The sequence below is a fragment of the Pseudophryne corroboree genome, unplaced genomic scaffold, assembly GCF_028390025.1.
Source record: "Pseudophryne corroboree isolate aPseCor3 unplaced genomic scaffold, aPseCor3.hap2 scaffold_1855, whole genome shotgun sequence".
Lineage (NCBI taxonomy): Eukaryota > Metazoa > Chordata > Amphibia > Anura > Myobatrachidae > Pseudophryne > Pseudophryne corroboree.
In genome coordinates, this window is record NW_026968493.1 from 35,290 (window position 1) to 60,572 (window position 25,283).

At 38.5% G+C, this 25,283-nt stretch overlaps 9 non-coding genes across 9 annotated transcripts; 4 read left to right on the top strand and 5 right to left on the bottom strand.

Moving 5' to 3' along the window:
• Window positions 1-3,983: 3,983 nt before the first annotated feature.
• On the bottom strand, window positions 3,984-4,099 carry LOC135003346 (U5 spliceosomal RNA). Its single transcript, XR_010204370.1, has one exon. It is a non-coding gene; the product is annotated as a U5 spliceosomal RNA (small nuclear RNA).
• A 275-nt stretch (window positions 4,100-4,374) lies between these two features.
• Window positions 4,375-4,490, bottom strand: LOC135003344 (U5 spliceosomal RNA). Its single transcript, XR_010204368.1, has one exon. It is a non-coding gene; the product is annotated as a U5 spliceosomal RNA (small nuclear RNA).
• Window positions 4,491-4,764: 274 nt separating this feature from the next.
• LOC135003345 (U5 spliceosomal RNA) lies at window positions 4,765-4,880 on the bottom strand. Its single transcript, XR_010204369.1, has one exon. It is a non-coding gene; the product is annotated as a U5 spliceosomal RNA (small nuclear RNA).
• Window positions 4,881-5,166: 286 nt separating this feature from the next.
• On the bottom strand, window positions 5,167-5,282 carry LOC135003342 (U5 spliceosomal RNA). The gene has a single exon (XR_010204366.1). It is a non-coding gene; the product is annotated as a U5 spliceosomal RNA (small nuclear RNA).
• Window positions 5,283-5,552: 270 nt separating this feature from the next.
• On the bottom strand, window positions 5,553-5,668 carry LOC135003343 (U5 spliceosomal RNA). The gene has a single exon (XR_010204367.1). It is a non-coding gene; the product is annotated as a U5 spliceosomal RNA (small nuclear RNA).
• A 144-nt stretch (window positions 5,669-5,812) lies between these two features.
• On the top strand, window positions 5,813-5,975 carry LOC135003328 (U1 spliceosomal RNA). The gene has a single exon (XR_010204353.1). It is a non-coding gene; the product is annotated as a U1 spliceosomal RNA (small nuclear RNA).
• A 671-nt stretch (window positions 5,976-6,646) lies between these two features.
• LOC135003312 (U1 spliceosomal RNA) lies at window positions 6,647-6,810 on the top strand. The gene has a single exon (XR_010204338.1). It is a non-coding gene; the product is annotated as a U1 spliceosomal RNA (small nuclear RNA).
• A 152-nt stretch (window positions 6,811-6,962) lies between these two features.
• Window positions 6,963-7,125, top strand: LOC135003339 (U1 spliceosomal RNA). The gene has a single exon (XR_010204363.1). It is a non-coding gene; the product is annotated as a U1 spliceosomal RNA (small nuclear RNA).
• Window positions 7,126-7,796: 671 nt separating this feature from the next.
• LOC135003313 (U1 spliceosomal RNA) lies at window positions 7,797-7,960 on the top strand. The gene has a single exon (XR_010204339.1). It is a non-coding gene; the product is annotated as a U1 spliceosomal RNA (small nuclear RNA).
• The last annotated feature ends 17,323 nt before the right edge of the window (window positions 7,961-25,283 follow it).

Genomic DNA, 25,283 nt, shown 5'->3' on the forward strand with positions numbered 1-25,283 from the left:
GGGCAATTTGCCTCTATTCAACCTCAAAAACTATGTTACTATATTACTATGTTATTGTAGTATACAGAACACCACAATGCAATGAGCAGTGATAGTGAGCACTGATGAGGATACTAGAACTGACACTGAGCAGCAAGATGCAGCACTGGACTATTAGTAATGTACTGTAGTATGCTGAGCACCACAATGCAGCACAAGACAATGAGCAGTGATACTGAGCACTGATGAGGATACTACTGAGAACTGACACTGAGCAGGAGAGACACACTACTAGTATTACTGAGCAGCAATAAGTAACCACTGATACTGAGCACTGATATTGAGATTTCCACTGAGAGAACATAGCCACGTCCTCTCCGCTCTCTCTTCAATGCACGAGTAAAAATGGCAGCAACGCGCAGCTCTTTATATGGAATCCGAATCTCGCGAGAATCCGACAGCGGGATGATGACATTTTCCCTTGTTCAGGTTTTCCGAGTCAGGCGGGAACAACCGAGCCTGCCTCGGACCAGTGTAAACAACGTGGAGTTCGTGGGGAATTCGGTTCTCGGAGAACCGAACCCGCTCCTCTCTACCTTATACCCATCAATTTTTTTATTTTCAATCTAAGCCCCTGCAGTTTTCTGTAAGCATCTGCTTCGCTATGATGATCAACAAGTCACAAGGGCAAACACTCAGGGTTTGAGGCGTAGATCTTAGGACCAGCTGCTACAAGCATGGCAGAGGTGTCACTATCACTGGTGACACCCAGAGAGGTGGCGAGGGAGATTGTAATGCAGTGCGCGCAGATAAGCAGCGCAATGGTAAAAAGGAGGCATGGTTTCATAGGTAGGGGCGTGGCCTGGTGGCCTGAATCTACATTTTGTTGCTCCGGGTGTCCCGGGGGTTGGGGGCTGCACCCGGGGACTAGTGTGTGAGCGGTGCTGGCTCCTGCACAGTGACAGGGCATGGCCACCCAGCATGACGCCTCCCTTCTTGACCATGCTGTAATTGCAGTCGCACTGCAGTTCAGCGTGATCATAAAAAATGGTGTAGGCTCCTGCTGGTGCAGACTGTATGTGCGCGCAGGAAGCCGCCACCATTTTTGTGATCACAGCGGCTGAATGTGATGTCATACAGCCGCTGTGACCACGCCCCCTGTGTCTCCTCCGTTGCAGACCCCATTTTGAAGCCTTGCCCCCGCACCGCTCCATCCCTGACTTGGAAATGGAGTGTTGCTGACCCACCTCTCCCCCCCTTCCCCGCCCCGATTGACAGGCAGAGGCGATCACATTCTCTGCGGGGTGCCGCAGAAAATGCAGGCACATGCGTATGCTCTTAGCAATTTTTGCAGTTGGATCGCTTATTGCGATTGCAATCCAACCTGAATCAGGCCCTATTACCTATCACAATGCGCTGCGGGCAGTACAAAATTGGGTTAATATAGGAGAAAAACCCCCAGACCTGTGCTCCTTAACTGTACCTGGTGGCTAGTGGAGCGGCTGCCCAGTAATCAGTGTCCACCGCAGTGCGCACACGGCCCACCCCCTACGGCCTCGCTCCCCTTCATCAGCGGCCTCGTGATCCGGAAGGGTGGTGTGTGTGTGACTGACCTTAGGATGAAACCGGAGCCTCCGCTGCAGTGACCCAGCAACCAGGGCACGGGAGTATACAGCGCCGCTGGGAGTGATGAAGCTGCAGTAAAGATGTCTATTAGACCTAGCCTGCTGCAGCCCTTGTAGATTCTCATAAAACAAGTTCTTCTTTTCTTGTCAAAATTAATAGCTAAGAATAGGCTGCCTGAGGCAGGCCCCTGTTAATTGGCCTGCTACTGAAGGCACCAACTACAAACTGAGCTCCCTGTTCATGGAAGCGGGGTTATAGAGGAGAATGCACTGAGCTTCTTGGGAACAGTCAAAAGCTTTGAGCCGGTTGGTGCCTCAGATCAAGATCCTACTCTACACCCCAATGTGAATCCTTGTGGAGTCCAGTGTACCCCACAGAAGAAATTAATGTGTCACACCCATTGGCAGCAACCTTAGAATAGCTGCTGACGGGCACAATTGAGAAAGGAAGGGGGGGGGGGACATTTGAATCCAGCACATAGATGCAATTCAAATATGTAATTTGTACCTTCCTATTTTAAAATATAATGGATGAACCTCACCCTGTGAGAACAATCTTCATGATCAAGAGATCTAATATGTAAAATAAGTATGAGTTGGGATAGGGCTGGGGAGGGTGGCAGCTCGGGCAGCCCCTCCCCCGTCAAGTTAAGGAGATTCAACTGAGGAAGCACAAGGGAACTCTCGTCTGGGGACAACAACTGCAGGGAGACCACATCTTTTCAGATGAACATGGGAGGGCGGAAGGCTGCCTAATACTGAAGCACCATCAAATATCAAACCATATCCAACAACTAGTACAAGCATTCCTGGGGGAAGGTCTGCAGCAGACGGATTTGCATACGGTGATGTCATCCAAGCAGTGGGCCAAAGTTGGCTGGAACCCTCATCTGCATATAAAAAGAGAAAAGGGGCATGCAGGGCATGGCGGCCTTTTGCAGTGCTTGGATGACCCCTAGTTCGCATTAAACACCCCCACCCTCCTTTGGTGTGGGGCTCATGTTGGCCATGCCCCATCCCCTGAAGCATTCATGCTGATTTCTTGCAGCAGCTGGGCACTGTAACAGCTCCAGAGCTGCTCTGTAAGGCAAGTAAAAGGGTGTGGGCCCTGCAGCACCACCTGTAGTTCGCATTGTGCGTTGGAAGGCACAAAGTAAGCAGACGGGAGGAGAAGTCAGGATAGTACACAAGGGCATCCTTTTCTCTTAGTCCGTAGAGGATGCTGGGGTCACATTAAGAACCATGGGGTATAGACGGGATCCGCAAGAGACATGGGCACTTTAAGACTTTCAAAGGGTGTGAACTGGCTCCTCCCTCTATGCCCCTCCTCCAGACTCCAGTTATAGGAACTGTGCCCAGGGAGACGGACATTTCGAGGAAAGGATTTATTGTTAAACTAAGGTGAGCATCTTACCAGCTCACACCTTAAGCATGCCGCAGAACGTGGCATTCAACAGAACACAAGCCAACGGCATGAACAATTGCAGCAAAAAGCTGACCAGAACCGTAACACAACATGTGTATAACCACAAGTAATAACTGCAGACACAGTATGGACTGGGACGGGTGCCCAGCATCCTCTACGTACTAAGAGAAAAGGATTTACCGGTAGGTATTAAAATCCTATTTTCTCATACGACCTAGAGGATGCTGGGGTCACATTAAGAACCATGGGGTTATACCAAAGCTCTTGAACGGGTGGGAGAGTGCGTACGACTCTGCAGCACCGAATGACCCAACTTGAGGTTATCATCAGCCAAGGTATCAAACTTGTAAAACTTAGCAAAAGTGTTTACTAAATAGCTGCTCGGCAAAGTTGCAATGCCGAGACTCCCCGACCAGCTGCCCAGGATGAACCCACCTTTCTAGTAGAATGGGTCTTCACCTAATTCAGTAACGGCAATCCTGCCGTGGAATGAGCATGCTGAATCTTACCACAGATCCAGCGCATAATGGTCTGCATGGAAGCAGGACACCCAATCATGTTGGGAGCATACAGGACAAACAGAGCCTCTGTTTTCCTAATCTGAACCGTTCTGGTGACATAAATTTTCAAAGTTCTGACCACAGCCAGAGACTTTGACTCAACGAAGGTGTCAGTGGCCAAAGGCACCATGTGGAAAGATGAACCACCTTCGGCAGAAATTGTTGACGTGTCCTCAATTCTGCTCTATCTTCATGAAAGATCAAATAAAGGCTCTTGTGATACTGCATGGTTTGTACTGTTTTCCATGTGCTCCCAGATCTTTCAAGCAAGTAGCATGGTCAAGAAAGTTCTGTTTGAAAAGAAACAAACATTTACTGTCATTGTTATGCAAATAAACTTACATTAAAGCTAACAAGAAAGCACACTCGTTCTGTCTTTAAACTGATAAAAGAAACCCCAATAATATGGGGCATGCAAAAATTGAGATAAAACTCAGTTTTGCTCCTCTCCACGGAAATCTTTAATAAAAGGCGAAATATTTGTTAGTTCTGAAGAGAAACCAGAGCATGACCAAGATTCCACCTGTCGCCTGAGTGCCATGCCAGCAGTTCTCATTCAGCTCAAAGTGAGCACCCAATTTGAATGAAAGAAAGCAGATTTCTCACCAGGCTTCCCCTTGCTATAAACATGGTTTGTACTCTTTTCCATGTGCTCCCAGATCTTTCAAACAATTAGTGTGGTCAAGAAAGTTCTGTTTGAAAAGAAACAAACATTTACTGTCATTTCTATGCAAATGAGCTTACATTAAAGCACACTCGTTCTATCTTTAAACCAATAAAATAAAACCCCAATAAGATGGGGCATGCAAAAATTGAGATAAAACTCAGTTTTGCTCCTCTCCACGGAAATCTTTAGTAAAAGGCGAAAGATTTGTTCGTTCTGAAGAGAAACCACAGCATGACCAAGATTCTACCTGTCGCCTGAGTGCCATGCCAGCAGTCCTCATTCAGCTCAAAGTGAGCACCCAATTTGAAAGAAAGAAAGCAGATTTCTCACCAGGCTTCCCCTTGCTATAAACATGGTTTGTACTCTTTTCCATGTGCTCCCAGATCTTTCAAGCAATTAGTATAGTCAAGAAAGTTCTGTTTGAAAAGAAACAAACATTTACTGTCATTTCTACGCAAATGAGCTTACATTAAAGCACACTCGTTCTATCTTTAAACTGATAAAAGAAACCCCAATAAGACGGGGCATGCAAAAATTGAGATAAAACTCAGTTTTGCTCCTCTCCATGGAAATCTTTAGTAAAAGGCGAAAGATTTGTTCGTTCTGAAGAGAAACCAGAGCATGACCAAGATTCCACCTGTCGCCTGAGTGCCGTGCCAGCAGTCCTCATTCAGCTCAAAGTGAGCACCCAATTTGAAAGAAAGAAAGCAGATTTCTCACCAGGCTTCCCCTTGCTATAAGCATGGTTTGTACTCTTTTCCATGTGCTCCCAGATCTTTCAAGCAATTAGTATGGTCAAGAAAGTTCTGCTTGAAAAGAAACAGACATTTATTGTCATTGTTATGCAAACAAACTTACATTAAAGCTAACAAGAAAGCACACTCGTTCTGTCTTTAATCCGATAAAAGAAACCCCAATAATATGGGGCATGCAAAAATTGAGATAAAACTCAGTTTTGCTCCTCTCCACGGAAATCTTTAGTAAAAGGCGAAAGATTTGTTCGTTCTGAAGAGAAACCAGAGCATGACCAAGATTCCACCTGTCGCCTGAGTGCCGTGCCAGCAGTCCTTATTCAGATCAAAGTGAGCGCCCAATTTGAAAGAAAGCAGATTTCTCACCTGTCTTCTCCTTGCTATAAGCATGGTTTGTACTGTATTCCATGTGCTCCCAGATCTTTCAAGCAAGTAGCATGGTCAAGAAAGTTCTGTTTGAAAAGAAACAAACATTTACTGTCATTTCTATGCAAATGAGCTTACATTAAAGCACACTCATTCTATCTTTAAACCGATAAAAGAAACCCCAAAAAGATGGGGCATGCAAAAATTGAGATAAAACTCGGTTTTGCTCCTCTCCACGGAAATCTTTAGTAAAAGGCGAAAGATTTGTTCGTTCTGAAGAGAAACCAGAGCATGACCAAGATTTTTATCTGAAAATATGTGTTCTCCCTGCAGTTGTTGTCCCCAGATGAGAGTTCCCTTGTGCTGCCTCAGTTGAATCTCCTTTACTTGACAGGGGGATGCTCGAGCAGCGACCCTCCCCAGCTCTAGCCCAACTCCTACTTACCTGCCAGGTGAGATACTATGATCATGAAGGTGCTTCTCCCAGGGCAAGGCTCACCCATTGCACTCTGGGTGTGCTGCTTCTGCGATTTCCCCAAATGTGGGAAACTTGACTGCATAATTTGTGTTTCCCCTGGTCGGCTCTCGTATAATTCAGATCTCTTTGTCTCAGGTCTCTCTCCAGCCTAGTTTGCTGTCTGTTTCTACTTCTCTTTTCTTGAGCCGCTCCCTTCTATGCCCTTGCGCACTATCCTGACTTCTCCCGTCTGCTTACTTCGTGCCTTCCAACGCACAATGCAAACTACAGGTAGTGCTGCAGGACCCACACCCTTTTACTTGCCTTACAGAGCGTCTCTGGAGCAGTTACAGTGCCCAGCTGCTGCAAGAAATCAGCTTGAATGCTTCAGGGGCTGGGGAATAGCCAACATGAGCCCCACACCGAAGGAGGGTGGAGGTGTGTAATGCGAACTAGGGGTCATCCAAGCGCCGCAAAAGGCCGCCATGCCCTGCACGCCCCTTGTCTCTTTTCATATGCAGACGAGGGTTGAAGCCAACTTTGACCCACTGTTTGGATGACATCACCATATGCAAATCCATCTGCTGCAGGCCTTCCCCCAGGAATGCTTGCACTAGTTGTTGCATTTGGTTTGTTGTTTGGGGGTGCTTCAGTATTAGGCAGCCTTCTGCCCTCCCATGTTCATCTGAAAATATGTGTTCTCCCTGCAGTTGTTGTCCTCAGATGAGAGTTCCCTTGTGCTGCCTCAGTTGAATCTCCTTTACTTGACAGAGATGTGCCTGAGCAGCGGCCCTCCCCAGCCCTATCCCAAATCATACTTATTTTGCATAGGCGATACCATGGTCATGAAGATTGTTCTCCCAGGGTGAGGTTCATTCATTGCATTCTGGGTATGCTGACCCCTGTGATTTCCCCAAATGTGGGAAACTCGACTGCATTATTTGTGGTAGTGGGGGACTGTGTTTGTGCTTTCCTCTGGTCAGCTCTGGTAAAAATCAGATTTCTTTATCTCAGATCTTCCTCTAGCCTTGTTCTTCTTTCGAGAGTTCCCTTGTGCTGCCTCAGTTGGATCTCTTTCACTTGACAGGGGGGTGCCCGAGCAGCGACCCTCCCCAGCTCTAGCCCAACTCCTACTTACCTGCCAGGTGAGATACTATGATCATGAAGGTGCTTCTCCCAGGGCAAGGCTCACCCATTGCACTCTAGTTGTGCTGCCCCTGTGATTTCCCCAAATGTGGGAAACTTGACTGCATAATTTGTGTTTCCCTTGGTCGGCTCTCGTATAATTCAGATCTCTTTGTCTCAGGTCTCTCTCCAGCCTAGTTTGCTGTCTGTTTCCACTTCTCTTTTCTTGAGCCGCTCCCTTCTATGCCCTTGCGCACTATCCTGACTTCTCCCGTCTGCTTACTTCGTGCCTTCCAACGCACAATGCAAACTACAGGTAGTGCTGCAGGGCCCACACCCTTTTACTTGCCTTACAGAGCAGCTCTGGAGCAGTTACAGTGCCCAGCTGCTGCAAGAAATCAGCTTGAATGCTTCAGGGGCTGGGGCATAGCCAACATGAGCCCCACACCGAAGGAGGGTGGAGGTGTGTAATGCGAACTAGGGGTCATCCAAGCGCCGCAAAAGGCCGCCATGCCCTGCACGCCCCTTTTCTCTTTTCATATGCAGACGAGGGTTGAAGCCAACTTTGACCCACTGCTTGGATGGCATCACCATATGCAAATCCATCTGCTGCAGGCCTTCCCCCAGGAATGCTTGCACTAGTTGTTGCATTTGGTTTGTTGTTTGGGGGTGCTTCAGTATTAGGCAGCCTTCTGCCCTCCCATGTTCATCTGAAAATATGTGTTCTCCCTGCAGTTGTTGTCCCCAGATGAGAGTTCCCTTGTGCTGCCTCAGTTGAATCTCCTTTACTTGACAGAGATGTGCCTGAGCAGCGGCCCTCCCCAGCCCTATCCCAAATCATACTTATTTTGCATAGGAGAGACCATGGTCTTGAAGATTGTTCTCCCAGGGTGAGGTTCATTCATTGCATTCTGGGTATGCTGACCCATGTGATTTCCCCAAATGTGGGAAACTCAACTGCATTATTTGTGGTAGTGGGGGACTGTGTTTGTGCTTTCCTCTGGTCAGCTCTAGTAAAAGTCAGATTTCTTTGTTTCAGTTCTTCCTCTAGCCTTGTTCTTCTTTCGAGAGTTCCCTTGTGCTGCCTCAGTGTGTATGGTTATTAATCAAAAGGTTGGTGGTTCAATCCCACTAAGGGACGTAATTGACCTTGTTATCAGATTTTGGTGATCTTTAAGTAGACAAGTCAAAATTTCAAACCCCCTGTTATGGTGTAGGGTACCTGGCCTTCTCTGATGTAATCAGAGTTAGATTTGATTCAGTGATTTTATAAAAACAGCTAGGAAGCACAATTTAGCAGTGGGTTGCAGAGAAAAAGAAATATGCTGGCAAAAAAATCCAATTGAGTGATTAAACAGCTCTTCATTTTCTGGCTTTATTTTTATGCTAACAAATTTGTTCTCTGAAAAGTGTCCACAAAGCCAAGTCTCTGATTAACACCTTTGTAGGGATGGTTTTTCACCTATTACTAAATTAAACTTGCTTCATTGGAAAGGCAGCAAGATGCATCCTCATTTCAATGTCTACTGAAATAATACAGGTTGACACCAGGAAACATTAACGCCACTGCATCCTTGCTGCTTTCGCATGTGGAAGTCTGTTTAATGTGAAAACAAGGTGATATCTAATTAGCACACAGGTAAGGAATTAAGAAAATCTTTATTTAAGGGTGAAGGTGTTTCTCACAAAATCGTTGCCCCAATGCATCATTGAAATTCAAGCTGGAAAGATGATTTTAATATATCACTTGTACATTTTGTATTGCTCTTCTGGTGACAATGTAGTTTGTTTTTGTCAATTACCATTTTAATAATCGGGTAAAGAAAATTAATTGGATTTTTGAAAGAAAACAATACTGTCAATATACTATTAAAACAAATTAAAATGGTAAAAGTTATTGTACTTTAAGTAAAAATAAAAGAGCAAAAATATCAATCCCAGTTTTGGATTACTTTAATTAACAAAAAAAAATGCATATAGCAGAGGATAGTTTCAATCTGCCTACCTCTGGGTTATGGGCCCAGCATTTTTCCATTGCAGTACTCTGCTGCACATGTAAGTGCAAGAGATCCTGAAGCACTCACTCATCATGGGAAAGTACCAATGTGTTTCTTCGTTGGTTGATGGAAGAAACATCTTACAAAAACTCTCCAGATTATTGACTTTTTAAAGTTTTTCTAGGAAACGTTCTAGATGAATGCTTATTAGCCTTTGTCAGTATGTACGTTTGTAAAGTGTCTCTGTGGCGCAATCTGTTAGTGTGTTTGGTTATTAATCAAAGGGTTGGTGGTTCAATCCCACCCAGGGATGTAATTGACCTTGTTATCAGATTTTGGTGATCTTTAAGTAGACAAGTCAAAATTTCAAACCCCCTTCTTATGGTGTAGGGTACCTGGCCTACTCTGATGTAATCAGAGTTAGATTTGAATCAGTGATTTTATAAAAAAAACAGCTAGGAAGCACAATTTAGCAGTGGGTTGCAGAGAAAAAGAAATATGCTGGCAGAAAAATCCAATTGAGTGATTAAACAGCTCTTCATTTTCTGGCTTTATTTTTATGCTAACGAATTTGTTCTCTGAAAAGTGTCCACAAAGCCAAGTATCTGATTAACATATTTGTAGGGATGGTTTTTCACCTATTACTAAATTAAACTTGCTTCATTGGAAAGGCAGCAAGATGCATCCTCATTTCAATATCTACTGAAATAATACAGGTTGACACCCGGAAACATTAACGCCACTGCATCCTTGCTGCTTTCTCATGTGGAAGTCTGTTTAATGTGAAAACAAGGTGATATCTAATTAGCACACAGGTAAGGAATTAAGAAAATCTTTATTTAAGGGTGAAGATGTTTCTCACAAAATCGTTGCCCCAATGCATCATTGAAATTCAAGCTGGAAAGATGATTTTAATATATCACTTGTACATTTTGTATTGCTCTTCTGGTGACACTGTAGTTTGTTTTTGTCAATTACCATTTTAATAATCGGGTAAAGAAAATTAATTGGATTTTTGAAAGAAAACAATACTGTCAATATACTATTAAAACAAATTAAAATGGTAAAAGTTATTGTACTTTAAGTAAAAAAAAAAGCTAAAATATCAATCCCTGTTTTGGATTATTTTAATGAACAAAAAAAAAATGCATATAGCAAAGGATAGTTTCAATCTGCCTACCTCTGGGTTATGGGCCCAGCATGCTTCCATTGCAGTACTCTGCTGCACATGTAAGTGCAAGAGATCCTGAAGCACTCACTCATCATGCGAAAGTAACAATGTGTTTCTTCATTGGTTGCTGGAAGAAACATCTTACAAAAACTCTCCAGATTATTGACTTTTTAAAGTTTTTCTAGGAAACGTTCTAGATGAATGCTTATTAGTCTTTGTCAGTATGTACTTTTCGCAAAGTGTCTCTGTGGCGCGATCGGTTAGTGTGTTCAGCTATTAATCAAAAGGTTGGTGGTTCAATCCCATCCAGGGACGTAATTGACCTTGTGATCAGATTTTGGTAATATTTAAGTAGACAAGTCAAAATTGCAAACCCCCTCTTATGGTGTAGGGTACCTGGCCTTCTCTGATGTAATCAGAGTTAGATTTGATTAAGTGATTTTATAAAAAAAACAGCTAGGAAGCACAATTTAGCAGTGGGTTGCAGAGAAAAAGAAAAATGCTGGCAGAAAAATCCAATTGAGTGATTAAACAGCTCTTCATTTTCTGGCTTTATTTTTATGATAACAAATTTGTTCTCTGAAAAGTGTCCACAAAGCCAAGTATCTGATTAACATCTTTGTAGGGATGGTTTTTCACCTATTACTAAATTAAACTTGCTTCATTGGAAAGGCAGCAAGATGCATCCTCATTTCAATATCTACTGAAATAATACAGGTTGACACCAGGAAACATTAACGCCACTGCATCCTTGCTGCTTTCTCATGTGGAAGTCTGTTTAATGTGAAAACAAGGTGATATCTAATTAGCACACAGGTAAGGAATTAAGAAAATCTTTATTTAAGGGTGAAGATGTTTCTCACAAAATCGTTGCCCCAATGCATCATTGAAATTCAAGCTGGAAAGATGATTTTAATATATCACTTGTACATTTTGTATTGCTCTTCTGGTGACAATGTAGTTTGTTTTTGTCAATTACCATTTTAATAATCGGGTAAAGAAAATTAATTGGATTTTTGAAAGAAAACAATACTGTCAATATACTATTAAAACAAATTAAAATGGTAAAAGTTATTGTACTTTAAGTAAAAAAAAAAGCTAAAATATCAATCCCTGTTTTGGATTATTTTAATGAACAAAAAAAAAATGCATATAGCAAAGGATAGTTTCAATCTGCCTACCTCTGGGTTATGGGCCCAGCATGCTTCCATTGCAGTACTCTGCTGCACATGTAAGTGCAAGAGATCCTGAAGCACTCACTCATCATGCGAAAGTAACAATGTGTTTCTTCATTGGTTGCTGGAAGAAACATCTTACAAAAACTCTCCAGATTATTGACTTTTTAAAGTTTTTCTAGGAAACGTTCTAGATGAATGCTTATTAGTCTTTGTCAGTATGTACTTTTCGCAAAGTGTCTCTGTGGCGCGATCGGTTAGTGTGTTCAGCTATTAATCAAAAGGTTGGTGGTTCAATCCCATCCAGGGACGTAATTGACCTTGTGATCAGATTTTGGTAATATTTAAGTAGACAAGTCAAAATTGCAAACCCCCTCTTATGGTGTAGGGTACCTGGCCTTCTCTGATGTAATCAGAGTTAGATTTGATTAAGTGATTTTATAAAAAAAACAGCTAGGAAGCACAATTTAGCAGTGGGTTGCAGAGAAAAAGAAAAATGCTGGCAGAAAAATCCAATTGAGTGATTAAACAGCTCTTCATTTTCTGGCTTTATTTTTATGATAACAAATTTGTTCTCTGAAAAGTGTCCACAAAGCCAAGTATCTGATTAACATCTTTGTAGGGATGGTTTTTCACCTATTACTAAATTAAACTTGCTTCATTGGAAAGGCAGCAAGATGCATCCTCATTTCAATATCTACGGAAATAATACAGGTTGACACCAGGAAACATTAACGCCACTGCATCTTTGCTGTTTTCTCATGTGGAAGTCTGTTTAATGTGAAAACAAGGTGATATCTAATTAGCACACAGGTAAGGAATTAAGAACATCTTTATTTAAGGGTGAAGATGTTTCTCACAAAATCGTTGCCCCAATGCATCATTGAAATTCAAGCTGGAAAGATGATTTTAATATATCACTTGTACATTTTGTATTGCTCTTCTGGTGACAATGTAGTTTGTTTTTGTCAATTACCATTTTAATAATCGGGTAAAGAAAATTAATAGGATTTTTGAAAGAAAACAATACTATTAAAACAAATTAAAATGGTAAAAGTTATTGTACTTTAAGTAAAAATAAAAGAGCAAAAATATCAATCCCAGTTTTGGATTACTTTAATTAACAAAAAAAATGCATATAGCAGAGGATAGTTTCAATCTGCCTACCTCTGGGTTATGGACCCAGCATGCTTCCATTACAGTACTCTGCTGCACATGTAAGTGCAAGAGATCCTGAAGCACTCACTCATCATGGGAAAGTACCAATGTGTTTCTTCATTGGTTGATGGAAGAAACATCTTACAAAAACTCTCCACATTATTGACTTTTTAAAATGTTTCTAGGAATCATTCTAGATGAATGCTTATTAGCCTTTGTCAGTAAATACTTTTGCAAAATGTCGCTGTGGCGCAATCAGTTAGTGTGTAAGGCTATTAACCAAAAGGTTGGTGGTTCAATCCCACCCAGGGACTTAATTGACCTTGTTATCAGATTTTGGTGATCTTTAAGTAGACAAGTCAAAATTTCAAACCCACTGTTATGGTGTAGGGTACCTGGCCTTCTCTGATGTTTAGATTTGATTCAGTGATTTTATAAAAACAGCTAGGAAGCACAATTTAGCAGTGGGTTGCAGAGAAAAAGAAATATGCTGGCAGAAAAATCCAATTGAGTGATTAAACAGCTCTTCATTTTCTGGCTTTATTTTTATACTAACAAATTTGTTCTCTGAAAAGTGTCCACAAAGCCAAGTCTCTGATTAACACCTTTGTAGGGATGGTTTTTCACCTATTACTAAATTAAACTTGCTTCATTGGAAAGGCAGCAAGATGCATCCTCATTTCAATGTCTACTGAAATAATACAGGTTGACACCAGGAAACATTAACGCCACTGCATCCTTGCTGCTTTCGCATGTGGAAGTCTGTTTAATGTGAAAACAAGGTGATATCTAATTAGCACACAGGTAAGGAATTAAGAAAATCTTTATTTAAGGGTGAAGATGTTTCTCACAAAATCGTTGCCCCAATGCATCATTGAAATTCAAGCTGGAAAGATGATTTTAATATATCACTTGTACATTTTGTATTGCTCTTCTGGTGACAATGTAGTTTGTTTTTGTCAATTACCATTTTAATAATCGGGTAAAGAAAATTAATTGGATTTTTGAAAGAAAACAATACTGTCAATATACTATTAAAACAAATTAAAATGGTAAAAGTTATTGTACTTTAAGTAAAAATAAAAGAGCAAAAATATCAATCCCAGTTTTGGATTACTTTAATTAACAAAAAAAAATGCATATAGCAGAGGATAGTTTCAATCTGCCTACCTCTGGGTTATGGACCCAGCATGCTTCCATTACAGTACTCTGTTGCACATGTAAGTGCAAGAGGTCCTGAAGCACTCACTTATCATGGGAAAGTACCAATGTGTTTCTTCATTGGTTGATGGAAGAAACATCTTACAAAAACTCTCCACATTATTGACTTTTTAAAATGTTTCTAGGAATCGTTCTAGATGAATGCTTATTAGCCTTTGTCAGTATGTTCTTTTGCAAAGTGTTGTTTTGGCGCAATCAGTTAGTGTGTAAGGCTATTAACCAAAAGGTTGGTGGTTCAATCAGGACTTAATTGACCTTGTTATCAGATTTTGGTGATCTTTAAGTAGACAAGTCAAAATTTCAAACCCCCTGTTATGGTGTAGGGTACCTGGCCTTCTCTAATGTAATCAGAGTTAGATTTGATTCAGTGATTTTATAAAAACAGCTAGGAAGAACAATTTAGCAGTGGGTTGCAGAGAAAAAGAAATATGCTGGCAGAAAAATCCAATTGAGTGATTAAACAGCTCTTCATTTTCTGGCTTTATTTTTACACTAACAAATTTGTTCTCTGAAAAGTGTCCACAAAGACAAGTCTCTGATTAACACCTTTGTAGGGATGGTTTTTCACCTATTACTAAATTAAACTTGCTTCATTGGAAAGGCAGCAAGATGCATCTTCATTTCAATGTCTACTGAAATAATACAGGTTGACACCAGGAAACATTAACGCCACTGCATCCTTGCTGCTTTCGCATGTGGAAGTCTGTTTAATGTGAAAACAAGGTGATATCTAATTAGCACACAGGTAAGGAATTAAGAAAATCTTTATTTAAGGGTGAAGATGTTTCTCACAAAATCGTTGCCCCAATGCATCATTGAAATTCAAGCTGGAAAGATGATTTTAATATATCACTTGTACATTTTGTATTGCTCTTCTGGTGACAATGTAGTTTGTTTTTGTCAATTACCATTTTAATAATCGGGTAAAGAAAATTAAGTGGATTTTTGAAAGAAAACAATACTATTAAAACAAATTAAAATGGTAAAAGTTATTGTACTTTAAGTAAAAATAAAAGAGCAAAAATATCAATCCCAGTTTTGGATTACTTTAATTAACAAAAAAAATGCATATAGCAGAGGATAGTTTCAATCTGCCTACCTCTGGGTTATGGACCCAGCATGCTTCCATTACAGTACTCTGCTGCACATGTAAGTGCAAGAGATCCTGAAGCACTCACTCATCATGGGAAAGTACCAATGTGTTTCTTCATTGGTTGATGGAAGAAACATCTTACAAAAACTCTCCACATTATTGACTTTTTAAAATGTTTCTAGGAATCATTCTAGATGAATGCTTATTAGCCTTTGTCAGTAAGTACTTTTGCAAAGTGTCGCTGTGGCGCAATCAGTTAGTGTGTAAGGCTATTAACCAAAAGGTTGGTGGTTCAATCCCACCCAGGGACTTAATTGACCTTGTTATCAGATTTTGGTGATCTTTAAGTAGACAAGTCAAAATTTCAAACCCACTGTTATGGTGTAGGGTACCTGGCCTTCTCTGATGTTTAGATTTGATTCAGTGATTTTATAAAAACAGCTAGGAAGCACAATTTAGCAGTGGGTTGCAGAGAAAAAGAAATATGCTGGCAGAAAAATCCAATTGAGTGATTAAACAGCTCTTCATTTTCTGGCTTTATTTTTATACTAACAAATTTGTTCTCTGAAAAGTGTCCACAAAGCCAAGTCTCTGATTAACACCTTTGTAGGGATGGTTTTTCACCTATTACTAAATTAAACTTGCTTCATTGGAAAGGCAGCAAGATGCATCCTCATTTCAATGTCTACTGAAATAATACAGGTTGACACCAGGAAACATTAACGCCACTGCATCCTTGCTGCTTTCGCATGTGGAAGTCTGTTTAATGTGAAAACAAGGTGATATCTAATTAGCACACAGGTAAGGAATTAAGAAAATCTTTATTTAAGGGTGAAGATGTTTCTCACAAAATCGTTGCCCCAATGCATCATTGAAATTCAAGCTGGAAAGATGATTTTAATATATCACTTGTACATTTTGTATTGCTCTTCTGGTGACAATGTAGTTTGTTTTTGTCAATTACCATTTTAATAATCGGGTAAAGAAAATTAATTGGATTTTTGAAAGAAAACAATACTGTCAATATACTATTAAAACAAATTAAAATGGTAAAAGTTATTGTACTTTAAGTAAAAATAAAAGAGCAAAAATATCAATCCCAGTTTTGGATTACTTTAATTAACAAAAAAAAATGCATATAGCAGAGGATAGTTTCAATCTGCCTACCTCTGGGTTATGGACCCAGCATGCTTCCATTACAGTACTCTGTTGCACATGTAAGTGCAAGAGGTCCTGAAGCACTCACTCATCATGGGAAAGTACCAATGTGTTTCTTCGTTGGTTGATGGAAGAAACATCTTACAAAAACTCTCCAGATTATTGACTTTTTAAAGTTTTTCTAGGAAACGTTCTAGATGAATGCTTATTAGCCTTTGTCAGTATGTACGTTTGTAAAGTGTCTCTGTGGCGCAATCTGTTAGTGTGTTTGGTTATTAATCAAAGGGTTGGTGGTTCAATCCCACCCAGGGATGTAATTGACCTTGTTATCAGATTTTGGTGATCTTTAAGTAGACAAGTCAAAATTTCAAACCCCCTTCTTATGGTGTAGGGTACCTGGCCTACTCTGATGTAATCAGAGTTAGATTTGAATCAGTGATTTTATAAAAAAAACAGCTAGGAAGCACAATTTAGCAGTGGGTTGCAGAGAAAAAGAAATATGCTGGCAGAAAAATCCAATTGAGTGATTAAACAGCTCTTCATTTTCTGGCTTTATTTTTATGCTAACGAATTTGTTCTCTGAAAAGTGTCCACAAAGCCAAGTATCTGATTAACATATTTGTAGGGATGGTTTTTCACCTATTACTAAATTAAACTTGCTTCATTGGAAAGGCAGCAAGATGCATCCTCATTTCAATATCTACTGAAATAATACAGGTTGACACCCGGAAACATTAACGCCACTGCATCCTTGCTGCTTTCTCATGTGGAAGTCTGTTTAATGTGAAAACAAGGTGATATCTAATTAGCACACAGGTAAGGAATTAAGAAAATCTTTATTTAAGGGTGAAGATGTTTCTCACAAAATCGTTGCCCCAATGCATCATTGAAATTCAAGCTGGAAAGATGATTTTAATATATCACTTGTACATTTTGTATTGCTCTTCTGGTGACACTGTAGTTTGTTTTTGTCAATTACCATTTTAATAATCGGGTAAAGAAAATTAATTGGATTTTTGAAAGAAAACAATACTGTCAATATACTATTAAAACAAATTAAAATGGTAAAAGTTATTGTACTTTAAGTAAAAAAAAAAGCTAAAATATCAATCCCTGTTTTGGATTATTTTAATGAACAAAAAAAAAATGCATATAGCAAAGGATAGTTTCAATCTGCCTACCTCTGGGTTATGGGCCCAGCATGCTTCCATTGCAGTACTCTGCTGCACATGTAAGTGCAAGAGATCCTGAAGCACTCACTCATCATGCGAAAGTAACAATGTGTTTCTTCATTGGTTGCTGGAAGAAACATCTTACAAAAACTCTCCAGATTATTGACTTTTTAAAGTTTTTCTAGGAAACGTTCTAGATGAATGCTTATTAGTCTTTGTCAGTATGTACTTTTCGCAAAGTGTCTCTGTGGCGCGATCGGTTAGTGTGTTCAGCTATTAATCAAAAGGTTGGTGGTTCAATCCCATCCAGGGACGTAATTGACCTTGTGATCAGATTTTGGTAATATTTAAGTAGACAAGTCAAAATTGCAAACCCCCTCTTATGGTGTAGGGTACCTGGCCTTCTCTGATGTAATCAGAGTTAGATTTGATTAAGTGATTTTATAAAAAAAACAGCTAGGAAGCACAATTTAGCAGTGGGTTGCAGAGAAAAAGAAAAATGCTGGCAGAAAAATCCAATTGAGTGATTAAACAGCTCTTCATTTTCTGGCTTTATTTTTATGATAACAAATTTGTTCTCTGAAAAGTGTCCACAAAGCCAAGTATCTGATTAACATCTTTGTAGGGATGGTTTTTCACCTATTACTAAATTAAACTTGCTTCATTGGAAAGGCAGCAAGATGCATCCTCATTTCAATATCTACTGAAATAATACAGGTTGACACCAGGAAACATTAACGCCACTGCATCCTTGCTGCTTTCTCATGTGGAAGTCTGTTTAATGTGAAAACAAGGTGATATCTAATTAGCACACAGGTAAGGAATTAAGAAAATCTTTATTTAAGGGTGAAGATGTTTCTCACAAAATCGTTGCCCCAATGCATCATTGAAATTCAAGCTGGAAAGATGATTTTAATATATCACTTGTACATTTTGTATTGCTCTTCTGGTGACAATGTAGTTTGTTTTTGTCAATTACCATTTTAATAATCGGGTAAAGAAAATTAATTGGATTTTTGAAAGAAAACAATACTGTCAATATACTATTAAAACAAATTAAAATGGTAAAAGTTATTGTACTTTAAGTAAAAAAAAAAGCTAAAATATCAATCCCTGTTTTGGATTATTTTAATGAACAAAAAAAAAATGCATATAGCAAAGGATAGTTTCAATCTGCCTACCTCTGGGTTATGGGCCCAGCATGCTTCCATTGCAGTACTCTGCTGCACATGTAAGTGCAAGAGATCCTGAAGCACTCACTCATCATGCGAAAGTAACAATGTGTTTCTTCATTGGTTGCTGGAAGAAACATCTTACAAAAACTCTCCAGATTATTGACTTTTTAAAGTTTTTCTAGGAAACGTTCTAGATGAATGCTTATTAGTCTTTGTCAGTATGTACTTTTCGCAAAGTGTCTCTGTGGCGCGATCGGTTAGTGTGTTCAGCTATTAATCAAAAGGTTGGTGGTTCAATCCCATCCAGGGACGTAATTGACCTTGTGATCAGATTTTGGTAATATTTAAGTAGACAAGTCAAAATTGCAAACCCCCTCTTATGGTGTAGGGTACCTGGCCTTCTCTGATGTAATCAGAGTTAGATTTGATTAAGTGATTTTATAAAAAAAACAGCTAGGAAGCACAATTTAGCAGTGGGTTGCAGAGAAAAAGAAAAATGCTGGCAGAAAAATCCAATTGAGTGATTAAACAGCTCTTCATTTTCTGGCTTTATTTTTATGATAACAAATTTGTTCTCTGAAAAGTGTCCACAAAGCCAAGTATCTGATTAACATCTTTGTAGGGATGGTTTTTCACCTATTACTAAATTAAACTTGCTTCATTGGAAAGGCAGCAAGATGCATCCTCATTTCAATATCTACGGAAATAATACAGGTTGACACCAGGAAACATTAACGCCACTGCATCTTTGCTGTTTTCTCATGTGGAAGTCTGTTTAATGTGAAAACAAGGTGATATCTAATTAGCACACAGGTAAGGAATTAAGAACATCTTTATTTAAGGGTGAAGATGTTTCTCACAAAATCGTTGCCCCAATGCATCATTGAAATTCAAGCTGGAAAGATGATTTTAATATATCACTTGTACATTTTGTATTGCTCTTCTGGTGACAATGTAGTTTGTTTTTGTCAATTACCATTTTAATAATCGGGTAAAGAAAATTAATAGGATTTTTGAAAGAAAACAATACTATTAAAACAAATTAAAATGGTAAAAGTTATTGTACTTTAAGTAAAAATAAAAGAGCAAAAATATCAATCCCAGTTTTGGATTACTTTAATTAACAAAAAAAATGCATATAGCAGAGGATAGTTTCAATCTGCCTACCTCTGGGTTATGGACCCAGCATGCTTCCATTACAGTACTCTGCTGCACATGTAAGTGCAAGAGATCCTGAAGCACTCACTCATCATGGGAAAGTACCAATGTGTTTCTTCATTGGTTGATGGAAGAAACATCTTACAAAAACTCTCCACATTATTGACTTTTTAAAATGTTTCTAGGAATCATTCTAGATGAATGCTTATTAGCCTTTGTCAGTAAGTACTTTTGCAAAATGTCGCTGTGGCGCAATCAGTTAGTGTGTAAGGCTATTAACCAAAAGGTTGGTGGTTCAATCCCACCCAGGGACTTAATTGACCTTGTTATCAGATTTTGGTGATCTTTAAGTAGACAAGTCAAAATTTCAAACCCACTGTTATGGTGTAGGGTACCTGGCCTTCTCTGATGTTTAGATTTGATTCAGTGATTTTATAAAAACAGCTAGGAAGCACAATTTAGCAGTGGGTTGCAGAGAAAAAGAAATATGCTGGCAGAAAAATCCAATTGAGTGATTAAACAGCTCTTCATTTTCTGGCTTTATTTTTATACTAACAAATTTGTTCTCTGAAAAGTGTCCACAAAGCCAAGTCTCTGATTAACACCTTTGTAGGGATGGTTTTTCACCTATTACTAAATTAAACTTGCTTCATTGGAAAGGCAGCAAGATGCATCCTCATTTCAATGTCTACTGAAATAATACAGGTTGACACCAGGAAACATTAACGCCACTGCATCCTTGCTGCTTTCGCATGTGGAAGTCTGTTTAATGTGAAAACAAGGTGATATCTAATTAGCACACAGGTAAGGAATTAAGAAAATCTTTATTTAAGGGTGAAGATGTTTCTCACAAAATCGTTGCCCCAATGCATCATTGAAATTCAAGCTGGAAAGATGATTTTAATATATCACTTGTACATTTTGTATTGCTCTTCTGGTGACAATGTAGTTTGTTTTTGTCAATTACCATTTTAATAATCGGGTAAAGAAAATTAATTGGATTTTTGAAAGAAAACAATACTGTCAATATACTATTAAAACAAATTAAAATGGTAAAAGTTATTGTACTTTAAGTAAAAATAAAAGAGCAAAAATATCAATCCCAGTTTTGGATTACTTTAATTAACAAAAAAAAATGCATATAGCAGAGGATAGTTTCAATCTGCCTACCTCTGGGTTATGGACCCAGCATGCTTCCATTACAGTACTCTGTTGCACATGTAAGTGCAAGAGGTCCTGAAGCACTCACTTATCATGGGAAAGTACCAATGTGTTTCTTCATTGGTTGATGGAAGAAACATCTTACAAAAACTCTCCACATTATTGACTTTTTAAAATGTTTCTAGGAATCGTTCTAGATGAATGCTTATTAGCCTTTGTCAGTATGTTCTTTTGCAAAGTGTTGTTTTGGCGCAATCAGTTAGTGTGTAAGGCTATTAACCAAAAGGTTGGTGGTTCAATCAGGACTTAATTGACCTTGTTATCAGATTTTGGTGATCTTTAAGTAGACAAGTCAAAATTTCAAACCCCCTGTTATGGTGTAGGGTACCTGGCCTTCTCTAATGTAATCAGAGTTAGATTTGATTCAGTGATTTTATAAAAACAGCTAGGAAGAACAATTTAGCAGTGGGTTGCAGAGAAAAAGAAATATGCTGGCAGAAAAATCCAATTGAGTGATTAAACAGCTCTTCATTTTCTGGCTTTATTTTTACACTAACAAATTTGTTCTCTGAAAAGTGTCCACAAAGACAAGTCTCTGATTAACACCTTTGTAGGGATGGTTTTTCACCTATTACTAAATTAAACTTGCTTCATTGGAAAGGCAGCAAGATGCATCTTCATTTCAATGTCTACTGAAATAATACAGGTTGACACCAGGAAACATTAACGCCACTGCATCCTTGCTGCTTTCGCATGTGGAAGTCTGTTTAATGTGAAAACAAGGTGATATCTAATTAGCACACAGGTAAGGAATTAAGAAAATCTTTATTTAAGGGTGAAGATGTTTCTCACAAAATCGTTGCCCCAATGCATCATTGAAATTCAAGCTGGAAAGATGATTTTAATATATCACTTGTACATTTTGTATTGCTCTTCTGGTGACAATGTAGTTTGTTTTTGTCAATTACCATTTTAATAATCGGGTAAAGAAAATTAAGTGGATTTTTGAAAGAAAACAATACTATTAAAACAAATTAAAATGGTAAAAGTTATTGTACTTTAAGTAAAAATAAAAGAGCAAAAATATCAATCCCAGTTTTGGATTACTTTAATTAACAAAAAAAATGCATATAGCAGAGGATAGTTTCAATCTGCCTACCTCTGGGTTATGGACCCAGCATGCTTCCATTACAGTACTCTGCTGCACATGTAAGTGCAAGAGATCCTGAAGCACTCACTCATCATGGGAAAGTACCAATGTGTTTCTTCATTGGTTGATGGAAGAAACATCTTACAAAAACTCTCCACATTATTGACTTTTTAAAATGTTTCTAGGAATCATTCTAGATGAATGCTTATTAGCCTTTGTCAGTAAGTACTTTTGCAAAGTGTCGCTGTGGCGCAATCAGTTAGTGTGTAAGGCTATTAACCAAAAGGTTGGTGGTTCAATCCCACCCAGGGACTTAATTGACCTTGTTATCAGATTTTGGTGATCTTTAAGTAGACAAGTCAAAATTTCAAACCCACTGTTATGGTGTAGGGTACCTGGCCTTCTCTGATGTTTAGATTTGATTCAGTGATTTTATAAAAACAGCTAGGAAGCACAATTTAGCAGTGGGTTGCAGAGAAAAAGAAATATGCTGGCAGAAAAATCCAATTGAGTGATTAAACAGCTCTTCATTTTCTGGCTTTATTTTTATACTAACAAATTTGTTCTCTGAAAAGTGTCCACAAAGCCAAGTCTCTGATTAACACCTTTGTAGGGATGGTTTTTCACCTATTACTAAATTAAACTTGCTTCATTGGAAAGGCAGCAAGATGCATCCTCATTTCAATGTCTACTGAAATAATACAGGTTGACACCAGGAAACATTAACGCCACTGCATCCTTGCTGCTTTCGCATGTGGAAGTCTGTTTAATGTGAAAACAAGGTGATATCTAATTAGCACACAGGTAAGGAATTAAGAAAATCTTTATTTAAGGGTGAAGATGTTTCTCACAAAATCGTTGCCCCAATGCATCATTGAAATTCAAGCTGGAAAGATGATTTTAATATATCACTTGTACATTTTGTATTGCTCTTCTGGTGACAATGTAGTTTGTTTTTGTCAATTACCATTTTAATAATCGGGTAAAGAAAATTAATTGGATTTTTGAAAGAAAACAATACTGTCAATATACTATTAAAACAAATTAAAATGGTAAAAGTTATTGTACTTTAAGTAAAAATAAAAGAGCAAAAATATCAATCCCAGTTTTGGATTACTTTAATTAACAAAAAAAAATGCATATAGCAGAGGATAGTTTCAATCTGCCTACCTCTGGGTTATGGACCCAGCATGCTTCCATTACAGTACTCTGTTGCACATGTAAGTGCAAGAGGTCCTGAAGCACTCACTTATCATGGGAAAGTACCAATGTGTTTCTTCATTGGTTGATGGAAGAAACATCTTACAAAAACTCTCCACATTATTGACTTTTTAAAATGTTTCTAGGAATCGTTCTAGATGAATGCTTATTAGCCTTTGTCAGTATGTTCTTTTGCAAAGTGTTGTTTTGGCGCAATCAGTTAGTGTGTAAGGCTATTAACCAAAAGGTTGGTGGTTCAATCCCACCCAGGGACTTAATTGACCTTGTTATCAGATTTTGGTGATCTTTAAGTAGACAAGTCAAAATTTCAAACCCCCTGTTATGGTGTAGGGTACCTGGCCTTCTCTAATGTAATCAGAGTTAGATTTGATTCAGTGATTTTATAAAAACAGCTAGGAAGAACAATTTAGCAGTGGGTTGCAGAGAAAAAGAAATATGCTGGCAGAAAAATCCAATTGAGTGATTAAACAGCTCTTCATTTTCTGGCTTTATTTTTACACTAACAAATTTGTTCTCTGAAAAGTGTCCACAAAGACAAGTCTCTGATTAACACCTTTGTAGGGATGGTTTTTCACCTATTACTAAATTAAACTTGCTTCATTGGAAAGGCAGCAAGATGCATCTTCATTTCAATGTCTACTGAAATAATACAGGTTGACACCAGGAAACATTAACGCCACTGCATCCTTGCTGCTTTCGCATGTGGAAGTCTGTTTAATGTGAAAACAAGGTGATATCTAATTAGCACACAGGTAAGGAATTAAGAAAATCTTTATTTAAGGGTGAAGATGTTTCTCACAAAATCGTTGCCCCAATGCATCATTGAAATTCAAGCTGGAAAGATGATTTTAATATATCACTTGTACATTTTGTATTGCTCTTCTGGTGACAATGTAGTTTGTTTTTGTCAATTACCATTTTAATAATCGGGTAAAGAAAATTAAGTGGATTTTTGAAAGAAAACAATACTGTCAATATACTATTAAAACAAATTAAAATGGTAAAAGTTATTGTACTTTAAGTAAAAATAAAAGAGCAAAAATATCAATCCCAGTTTTGGATTACTTTAATTAACAAAAAAAAATGCATATAGCAGAGGATAGTTTCAATTTGCCTACCTCTGGGTTATGGACCCAGCATGCTTCCATTACAGTACTCTGCTGCACATGTAAGTGCAAGAGGTCCTGAAGCACTCACTTATCATGGGAAAGTACCAATGTGTTTCTTCATTGGTTGATGGAAGAAACATCTTACAAAAACTCTCCACATTATTGACTTTTTAAAATGTTTCTAGGAATCGTTCTAGATGAATGCTTATTAGCCTTTGTCAGTATGTACTTTTGCTAAGTGTAGCTGTGGCGCAATCAGTTAGTGTGTAAGGCTATTAACCAAAAGGTTGGTTGTTCAATCCCACCCAGGGATTTAATTGACCTTGTTATCAGATTTTGGTGATCTTTAAGTAGACAAGTCAAAATTTCAAACCCCCTGTTATGGTGTAGGGTACCTGGCCTTCTCTGATGTAATCAGAGTTAGATTTGATTCAGTGATTTTATAAAAACAGCTAGGAAGCACAATTTGGCAGTGGGTTGCAGAGAAAAAGAAATATGCTGGCACAAAAATCCAATTGAGTGTTTAAACAGCTCTTCATTTTCTGGCTTTATTTTTATGCTAACTAATTTGTTCTCTGAAAAGTGTCCACAAAGCCAAGTATCTGATTAACATATTTGTAGGGATGGTTTTTCACCTATTACTAAATTAAACTTGCTTCATTGGAAAGGCAGCAAGATGTATCCTCATTTCAATATCTACTGAAATAATACAGGTTGACACCAGGAAACATTAACGCCACTGCATCCTTGCTGCTTTCTCATGTGGAAGTCTGTTTAATGTGAAAACAAGGTGATATCTAATTAGCACACAGGTAAGGAATTAAGAAAATCTTTATTTAAGGGTGAAGATGTTTCTCACAAAATCGTTGCCCCAATGCATCATTGAAATTCAAGCTGGAAAGATGATTTTAATATATCACTTGTACATTTTGTATTGCTCTTATGGTGACAATGTAGTTTGTTTTTGTCAATTACCATTTTAATAATAGGGTAAAGAAAATTAAGTGGATTTTTGAAAGAAAACAATACTGTCAATATACTATTAAAACAAATTAAAATGGTAAAAGTTATTGTACTTTAAGTAAAAATAAAAGCGAAAATATCAATCCCAGTTTTGGATTACTTTAATGAACAAAAAAAAAAATTCATATAGCAAAGGATAGTTTCAATCTGCCTACCTCTGGGTTATGGGCCCAGCATGCTTCCA